Genomic DNA, 10,481 nt, shown 5'->3' with positions numbered 1-10,481 from the left:
AGGAAGAGGAAACTTGTAGAAATGAGATGACATGTATCTCAAATTTTATGAGTAGGAATAGAAAAAGACATGTCATTTGGTTCACATCATAGGAATATTTTCATTGAGTGTAGGCTCATATTTATTTTCCTTTGAAAGATGAAGGATAGGGAACAATCGTATGTAGAAATAGGAATCCATTCTTATCTATGAATCAAAGAGCTCTAAAGAAAAAATTCTACAAGAATCATATCCTATAGAATTCCTATGAAATTCCTACAAACCAAACCGAGTGAAGTCTGAAATAAACCTTGAGGTTGTAGATGCCGACGAAAATGAACCCTCACCTTTAAATCCCAAAAATCGGTATCCTGACTTTTTTAATCCCGGTCTATCCTAATCCTGCATATATGTTTGGCACACCGAAAAAAGCATAATCCTGACCGGAAAATTGCTTCTCTCGCTGTAGTGCGGGTCAACACATCGTTTACCGAAAAAGGCTTTCCCCCACTTTATATTATAAAGCAAACCATCCAAGCCAAGTATCCAACAAGGTTCAACAAGGATCAACAACAACTCGCGGAGATGGGAAATCAGGGGTCCGCCGCCATTGCCATAGCGGTTATAGCGGTGGGCGCGCTCGCGGCAGAGCACTGCAGCTGGCGCACGGCACTGGAGGCCTGGACCAAGTCGCAGCGTGCGTAAGTGGCGACGCTCTGGGATGGGTCTCGTACTACATCAAGGACTCCATCTCGCTGCAGCACCGCTCTTTCTGCTCTTGACGGCGCACTGGATTGAGCAGGTCGCCATGGCCGCCTCCCGCTGCAGCTCAGCAGGCATGGGCGCGCACGGCAAGGGCGATGACGACCACGGCCACCCGAACTCATTCTATAGTCGACGAGCATCAACAGAGGATTGAAGTTCTGCCGAAAGAGACGCACGTACAGGGCTGCCTTGATATATTCGTGTACAACAGTACAAGCATGAACAAGTAACTGAGTCTGGCTTGATCGATTAGATGATCTCTTCTGGATACACGTAAATGAGACGCAGGACACCGATGTGTGGAAAACGATGGATGAAGCGTGTGCCTCGCAGGGACGCCTTTCGTGTTAATATATAGATACAATTATAGGAGGTTAGGATGGCGTGGATTGCACAACAAGAAGCAATCTCAACAACCGAAGAATCTAAACTAAGCCTTATCTCTACAACCAATACTTATCGCTACAAACTGCATATGGTTTATTACAATACCGTATGTTACATGTTTAACACTCCCCCTCAATCACAACTCTCTAAGTTGAGATTGTGTCTAATGTGTTCTAATTGCTTGACACTAAGTGGTTTTGTAAACCCATTCGCAACTTGATCACCTGTGGGCACAAACCTAATATTTAACGGTTTATTGGCCACCCTTTCTCGAACAAAGTGGTAGTCAATCTCAATATGCTTTGTCCTGGCATGAAAGATAGGATTAACAGACAAGTATGTAGCTCCAAGATTATCACACCAAAGTGATGCTGCTCTAGGGTGTTGCACACCCAACTCTATGAGCACATTTTGTACCCATATAATCTCAGCAGTTGCATTAGCTAATGCTTTGTACTCAGCTTCTGTACTTGATCTAGACACAGTTGCTTGCTTACGAGCACTCCATGAAATTAAGTTACCTCCTAGAAATATTGCAAAGCCTCCTGTTGATCTCCTGTCATCAGGACATCCTGCCCAATCTGCATATGAAAAAGCACTTACTAGCATGGAGTCTGACTTCCCAATTATGAGTCCATGACTTTTTGTTCCTTGATGATATCTAAGTATTCTTTTAACTGATGTAAAATGAGCACTGGTAGGAGCATGCAGAAATTGGCAGACCTTATTAACTGAGTATGAAGTATCAGGTCTAGTTAAAGTCAAGTACTGCAAGGCTCCTACAATACTTCTATACTTGGTAGAATCCTCCATCCCAAGCACCTATCCATCATGGAGAGACAATTTTTCTGAGGTGGACAGAGGAGTAGGTGATGGTTTGCATCCTTTCATACCTACTCTTTGAAGAACATCCTGCACATACTTGCCTTGTGACAACACAATTCCATCCTTTACATGTTTTACCTCAATCCCAGGGAAGTAATGCAGACTACCAAGATCCTTGAGAGCAAAGTCCATGCGCAGATCCTTTATAAGAGATTCAACAGCCTGAGAAGATGAGCTCGTAACAATTATATCATCAACATAAATGAGCATAAAGATAGTGACACCACGACGATGATAAAAGAACAACGAAGTGTCCCCTTTTGAAGGAGTAAACCCAAGAGACTGTAGTTTGGACGACAACCGAGAGTACCAAGCTCTAGGTGCCTGTTTCAGCCCATACAGAGCCTTATCTAGTTTGCAGACATGCTGCGGAAGCTTTGGATGTACATACCCAGGAGGTTGTTTCATAAATACTTTCTCTTCCAGAACACCGTGCAAAACGCGTTCTTTACATCTAGCTGTCGTATATACCAATCTCTTGAGACAGCAACTGAGAGTATCAACCTGATGGTGGCAGCCTTTACTACAGGACTGAAGGTATCCTCGTAGTCAAGTCCATACCTTTGTTTGAAGCCCTTAGCAGCCAGCCGTGCCTTGTACCTGTCAACTGTACCGTCAGATTTGTGTTTTACCTTGTAGACCCACTTGCAGTCAATCACATTTCTGCCCTTGACAGGAGGAACCAAGTGCCAAGTCTTGTTTTCCATGAGTGCCATGTACTCCTCATCCATAGCTGTTTTCCATCGAGACTCACCAAGAGCTTCTCCCAAGTTTTGCGGTTCACGTGTAGCATAGAAGGAACCCCAACGTACACAACCATCTTTATAGATTTTTGGTTTAACAATACCACCTTGTGACCTTGTATGTCCACGTGAAGGACGAGGCAGCGCTGGTCAAGCAAGATGTTGAGGAAGTCGATCAATAGTGGTGGAAACAGCCGAACTTGAATCAGCAGAGCCTGCAGGCAACGAATCCAAACTGGGCGTGGGATCCGCATGTAGCGAATCAGCGCCACGCTCCGCATGCAGTGAACCAGTGGGCGACACCGCATATTCATGCAGGGAATCAGATGCCGCCGTGGTGGGAGCCGCACCGAGCAGGTTGTTCGGGTCGTGGGAGGTCGAGCCAATCCGACCAGACGCGCCATCAGCTGCAGGTGCGCGGGGGGACCGGCCAGGGCCACGTGCGGGAGGCATGGATCCCGCGGAGAATCGGCCAGGCGATCCACCAGGGCGCGATCCCGAGACGATCCTCCCGCCTGAATCAGCATCGGGATCAGAGCCCGGATCTTCTGCGCCTGTGGCATCTCCAGAGTAGGTTGGCTGCATAAAATCAAGAGAAAAAATTTCGCCAATTTCTTCACCAGATTCCTGCACACTTGCACCAGGGTTATGTGATACAGACAATTGATCAAACTCTACCGCCCCCCTGACAGAAAAGTGGGCGAAGGGAGAAGATGATATGGCAGTAGAACAAGCTCTTTGCGGAGTTGAGCGCCGACATTTGGGTGAAGTGTAGCAAAGGGAAACATGTGTTCATCAAAGACCACGTCACGGGAGATATACACCCGACCAGAGGAAACATCTAAACACTTATACCCTTTGTGAAGATTGCTGTAACCCAAAAACACACACTGCTTGGAGCGAAACTCAAGTTTGTGTTTATTGAACGGGCGCAAATTTGGCCAAACTGCACAACCAAAAATGTGAAGGAATGTGTAGTTGGGTTTTGTGCCAAAGAGACGCTCAAGAGGAGTTTGATTGTGAATGACACGACTAGGAACACGGTTGATAAGATAGACTGCCGTGAGGAATGCCTCATCCCAAAACTTTAATGGCATGAAGGCATGAGCTAGTAGAGATAAACCAACTTCCACAATGTGGCGATGCTTCTGTTCAGCAGATCCATTCTGCTGATGAGCATGAGGGCAAGACACATGATGAAGAATACCAATGCGCTCAAAAAAAGAATTAAGTTTTTGGTATTCCCCACCCCAGTCAGTTTGCATGGCAAGAATCTTTCGGTCAAACAAACGTTCAACATGTTGTTGGAAGAGATGAAATTTCTTAAACAGATCAGATTTGTTCTTGAGTAAATAAATCCAACTAAATTTGCTGAAATCATAAATAGAACTCACATAGTACTTTTGTCTGCCTACAGAGATTGGTCCTGGACCCCACACATCGGAAAAAACAAGATCTAAAGGAGCTTTAGGCTCACTAACGGATCGAGAATAAGGAAGCTGATGACTCTTGGCCATTTAAAAAGCATCACGAACCAAGTGATGATCATTTTTATTTGACACAGGAAGATTAAAATCTCTAAGGATCTTCTGGACCATCGGAAGTGATGGATGCCCTAGGCGCCTATGCCACCTTGATGTAGATGGTTTTGGCACACCTAAAGCTTGACGAAGAGGAGCCTCCTGGCGGCCAGAAACAGGAAACAGACCACCTTTACTCTTGCCTTGAAGAATTGTGCTCCGACTGGTCCGATCCTTGACAAAGAAAACTTCAGGGTAAATCTCAAGGAATGCATGATTATCTTTGATAAGTTTATAACCAGAGAGAAGGCTTTGATCGGATTAGGGAGCATGAATGATATCTTTGAGTTCAAGAGAGCCATGAGGGGTAGTAAGAGTAGTATGACCAATATGTGCAATAGCCATACCTTGTCCACTCGCCATGTGGATTTGTTCCGTGCCAGTGTAGCGGTCACGTACAATGAGTTTTTCCAACTCCCCTGTCACGTGATCAGTTGCGCCAGTGTCGAGATACCAATTCGTATCCAACCCATAGGAGTGAACCGCATTGGCAGTGCGATTTCCACCATTGTCGCCATTGTTGCCACCTTCGTTGCTGCCTCCACCGCCCGCAGGGTAGCGGACGTTGTTGTTGTAGTTCCTGTCGAAGCGCTTCTTGCAGCGCCACGCGCTGTGCCCTTCAAGCTTGCAGATCTGGCATTTTTCACGGTCACCACGGTCACCGCGATCACCGCTCCCCCTCCAGAGCCACTGCCACCGGAGTTGTCGGAGTAGCGTGGCACCGTGTTGTTGTTGTAGCCGCGGCCGCCATAACCCCCACGATTGGAGTTGCCGCCGCGTCCTCCGCCTCGGGCTGCAAGGTTGGCAGAGTGGTTGGAGTGATAGGCGGCATTCTGTGCCGCGATGCAAGCTTCAGCAGCGAGGAGCAGGGAGAAGAGTTCACCAAGGCCGATGGGTTGCTCAATGGCGGTGCGGGTTGAGAGGGCCGAGATGAATCCGTTGTAGTTGGGTTCGTGAAGCAGTCCCTGCAAGATGTGAGAGACAACGTCGTCTTCGTCCATTGCCTTGCCAGCAGCTTCTAGTTCGTCGGCGATGCTCACCATCTTGGTGTAGTACGCCGCCGCAGAGAGATCTCCCTTGCGAGTGTGCTCGATGGCGGATGGGAGCTGAATCACCCTTGCCCTTGACTGCGAGGCAAAGCTTTGCAGCAGGGCCTTCTAGAGCATGGTGGTGGTGGTGTGGGAGCTGACCTGCAGCAAGACCTCGCGAGACAGAGATGCAATCAAAAACGTGAGGACTTGCTGATCCTGAGTTACCCACACAACATATTCAGGGTTGGGCGTCGACACAATCTCCTTTTTCCCGGCGACGTCCTTCTTTGAGAGAAGCACGGCAGGGGGCTCCTTGATCGAGCCGTCCAAATAACCCATCATCACTGCCGCCTTGACATGCGGCGGGATTTACGCCTTCCAGACGAGGAAGTTCTCCCGCGTCAGTTTCTCTGCAATGGTGGGGCCGAGGGAGGCGAGGGAGGGTACGGCCATGGCGACGGATGAGGAGCTCGACATAGCTAGATGCGTTGGAAGGAGGTTGCTCTGTATACCATGTGGAAAACGATGGATGAAGCGTGTGCCTCGCAGGGACGCCTTTCGTGTTAATATATAGATACAATTAGAGGAGGTTAGGATGGCGTGGGTTGCACAACAAGAAGCAATCTCAACAATCGAAGAATCTAAACTAAGCCTTATCTCTACAGCCAATACTTATCGCTACAAACTGCATACGGTTTATACAATACTGTATGTTACATGTTTAACACGATGGATTGCAACACGCCCTTGTGATGCCTGATATTTTCTTTGCCTTTCATGATAGTAATGGAAGTGTAGTACGCGGTTAATCTCCGGTCGGGATAGCACACCGTCACGCTTGGACACGCCCAGGAGCTTGTTTGGGATTGCGACGCTGGCTGACCCAACCCCGTCCAGCTCACCAGGACCTCGTCCGGAGGCGAGTCCAGGATCAATTGGTGAGTGAACTTGTGAGGAACAGACCGGGGAAGGAGATGCATGCACATGACACGTGGGCCCATGTTGTAAGTGACTATATAAATCAATCCCGGCTGGGATAGTGCCTTCCTGTTACAACAAACAAGAGTTTGCTCATACGGGGTTTGGATTGATTGGGATCCGTAAATATAGGGTATCAACTTCAGGGATTCGAAGGTGAGGATTCATTTGTGTCGATCCCTGCAACCTGAGGGTTTGTTTCAAACTTCACTCAACCAAACCAAAGGAGGCCTAAGGAGGTGCTGAACTTTTCGGATGGTGGTCGCAAATTGAGACCTTCTAGGGCCTATTGGGTTCACATGAATAGAAAACATAGGAATGAAGAAAACCACAGGAATGAAATAGAAATTGAGGTGCAAACCAGAGGATTCAAAAACAGAGGAAAACTAAAGGAACACACGTTCGGCATAGCATAGGGAAAACGGAGGATGACTTCCATCGCCTGACACGAAAGAAACAACTTTGTGAATATTTTATTTGGCTGCATGGCTGTTCTCTCACGTGAAGCACCTAGTTGCCGCATAGTTTATTTGAAAAGTGACAGGTTTGCCCGACAAATGAGGTTCGACTGGATTTTCTTTTTCCTGAGGAATCGTGAGGTTTTATCAGTGTTCTGAAGGAACTGTAGCATCAATTCCTTCGATCTGAACGACTAGTTTGCTGAAATTCCTCTGAAACAAATAATTCTGTAGATTTCCCGTGAAAAATCCTTTGAACCGAACAAGGCCCTAGCATTATTCCCAGTCTCACATGCACAAGCACAGAAAGAAAGGTGCAACGTGCACCAGCTGCAAGTTTGCCCGGCCGAGCTATGAGCTATCGCATGGTCACCGTGCCCATAGACCCATACCACAGCGACGCAAAACAAAAGTGACGCCACATTTACTTCACAACTTTGCGCATTTGGAAACTGTGCTTGCGAGCTGGCAGCAGTCTTATTTCGTGAAAGAATCCACATTCTTGTGCACATCGTTGTTTCTGGCTAGTCCTCGTCGTGGTTAACACTGCACCAACCAAGCGCACGAATTTGTTCGACACATCGTCCGCTCCACTTCCAAGTGCCGCAACAATGGCGCTTCCAGTGACCGCGTGGCTGCTCCTCTCCTTCCTCCTCGCCGGGACGCCGGCCCCTGGCACCTGCGAGGAGCGTGGACGCGGGCGGGTTGCTCCAGTGCTACCCAGCGCCGGCGCCAACCAACGGCACCAACGGCACGGCGTTTCGCGCCACCCTGCTCCCGCTCCTCCGCTCTCTCCCCTCCGCCGCCGCGCACACGGGCTTCGCCTCCCTACATTCCGCCGCCCGCGGGGAGCGCGTTTTCGCGCGGGGGCTCTGCTTCGGCAACTCCACGGTCCCGTCCCAGTGCGCCCGGTGTCTGTCCGCCGCGGCTGGGAACCTCACCGCCGGCTGCGGTGCCACCAGCCGGCGCGCCGGCATCTGGAGCGACCGGTGCTTCCTCTCCTACGCCGACACCAACACATCCTCGCCTAGCGAGGACGCCTTCCGCGCGCGCGTGCGCGTCCTCCTCCCGGGCGACGACGCCGTCCCTCGATCTGCGGCCAGCACCAAATCCTTCTACTACGCCCATCTGCACGATGTACTCGTCGCCATGGCGAAGGACGTGGCGCGGCGCGCGGCCGCAAACATCTCCGGGCCGCGGATGCTGGCCACAGCGGAGGAGACCAACTCCGACAGCGCGGTGAGCAGAACAGTGCACGTTCTGGCGCAGTGCGGGAGGGACCGCACGGCGGCGGACTGCGTCCGGTGCTTGCAGGACTCGGTGCAGGCCGTGGACTGGGACCTCCACGCTGCTCACAGCGACGGTGGCGTGGCGGCCGCGGTGATGGGCTTCGACTGCTACCTACGGTTCGAGGTCTCCACTGCAGTGGGTGACAACTATGGCAGTAATTGTGAGTTCTCTTGATCAATTTTTCTCTCTCGAAAGCTTTCAATTTCTTCTCACGGACAAAAATAGGCTGCATATTTTTTTTTCCAAAACGTCTCAATGAGAGAAACTAATACTCCAGATTTTGTTTTCCGACAGTTATGCTACTGGCGTTCCTCGTGATGGATATGTTGGCAGGAGTCTTGTGCGCGTTTACTTGTGCTGTTGCCCCGTGAAGAAAAGAGAGATGGATGAAGCAGCCACATGTACGTTATTTATCGTCCACTGATTGCCTAAACTCAAATTTTGTTACACCGATGATCCAAGACCCGAGATGCAATAAAACCTTATGTTCCAATTCATTTTCTTACGTACTCGGTACATATCTTAATTATGTGCAGAGGGCCAGCACGCATGTACTAGGTTGCAAAGATAATCGGAGCAAGCTACATCAACTCCGGGGCAACAAGAGGGGCGATCAAGTGAGGCTGTGTGCATAGGCTCAGGGCTTCATCTTTTCTTTCGGTCACCTTTCCATTTTTGTTAGTTGCACAAAACTATCATATTCATGGTTAGGTTTGTACGAACAGTTCTGCTAAGTCTTAATCGACTAAGACTTCGTCATGCCTCAGTCAATACTATCTCCCTTTGATTTTGCATGAAGATTCGTGCAAACAAATTCTTCCCAGTTTTCTTTTTTCTTCTCATATCATATGCTATATCACTTGACTGGGGTCAACAAAGACCTAGCCACAGCCTTGTAGAAAACCACCTCTCATGCCTAATATCTTGCGAAGGCTACTGCATATAAGTAATTCTTTTGCAGAAAACAGTGATTGTTCATTTTGGCTCGTTTAAGCTCGCTTATGACAGATGGGATCAAATCGTTAGAGCTGACTTGGCAAAAAAAATCCACATATATGCGTTGAATAGTGTACTATATCTTCTCCAATATCTTTGACATAGACACCCTCGATCAAAATACAAAAATGCTGAATAGTCTAAACACAAAAATATCTTCATGTCATTTTATAAAAAAAAATCATACAATGGTAAAGATGTCTTGTAATTTATCAAACATATTTTGTATCATTCAAGAAAAATGTTGCGGTAAAAACACTTAGAACTTGGAAGCCCACGAGGAAATTTAGGATGAGAAATTAGGAAGAGATGGGCAATTCTTATTCCTTGGGACCCGTGTCGATCTTTTTTTAGAAGAGGTATGATTGTCCGCCAGGGCTATTTCTCGCCTACAACAAGTGTTAGAATAAATCCGAGGCATATCGTTCATCATCCGAGGGCCGAGCAATCACACGAGCACGACACCGAGATTTATTAACGAGATTCACCGATATGGCTATATCCTCGGGGTCTGAGTATGGGCGCTCCTCCCCATGACACCGCTACAATACCACACCAGGTCGCCCTGGACGCCGGCACATGCCGCCGGCTTCCCCTGCGTTCCGGTGCATTATGTTGGCATAGGTTACATGGTGTGTGTACCCCCACTATATATGAGAGGCCTAGAATATAAGTGTCCTATTAGAACACGACTTCATATCTTATCTAAACACAATACAACTACAAGTCCAACTGTAACCTACCTTGTACAATAATATTCGACACAACGCTAACAAACTTCACCTTGGCGAATATTCTCCACCACCTTGAGTTCGTAAATGCATCAAACTTCCATGTACATTGGACTTGAGCTTATCCCATGAGTACCGCTGCTACTTCGAAGACTCCATATGACTCCACCTCAACTTGTAGTCCCTCCTTTTCTTGACCACAGTCAACACTCGAGCAAAATAAAGTTCCTTGTTACTCTAGTTTGTGCTCCCAACTTTCAGAGTATCCGTCCAACGCAATCACACTGATCACTGGCCTGCGTGAAAATGAACAACTCACATGTTGGGTGCCACACATAAGAGTTACCTGAACTCAACATCACCGCTCCTTTCTTGACCGCCTGTCTGAAACTTGAAGGAATTTCACCATTGCTTGTAGTCATCCTGAGTCATATTCGCAGTTGTCTCACCACATGTATGACCACCAGAGCCCTGGACTCTCCATGTCTCGTGCATACCACACACCTCGCCTCTATTACCGCGTCGAGTCTCTGATGTCCTAGTCGAGCCTCAAGGGTCGAGAACCCACACCACTCAACCCCCATTGCAGAGTACCATCGATCATCACCGGCCGACGACGAGTTTCACGCTTTCATCAGACCACTGGGCTCCAGTCCGA

The sequence above is a fragment of the Triticum aestivum genome, chromosome 3B (assembly GCF_018294505.1).
Source record: "Triticum aestivum cultivar Chinese Spring chromosome 3B, IWGSC CS RefSeq v2.1, whole genome shotgun sequence".
NCBI classification, from domain to species: domain Eukaryota; kingdom Viridiplantae; phylum Streptophyta; class Magnoliopsida; order Poales; family Poaceae; genus Triticum; species Triticum aestivum.
Note: the sequence above shows the minus strand (reverse complement) of the source record.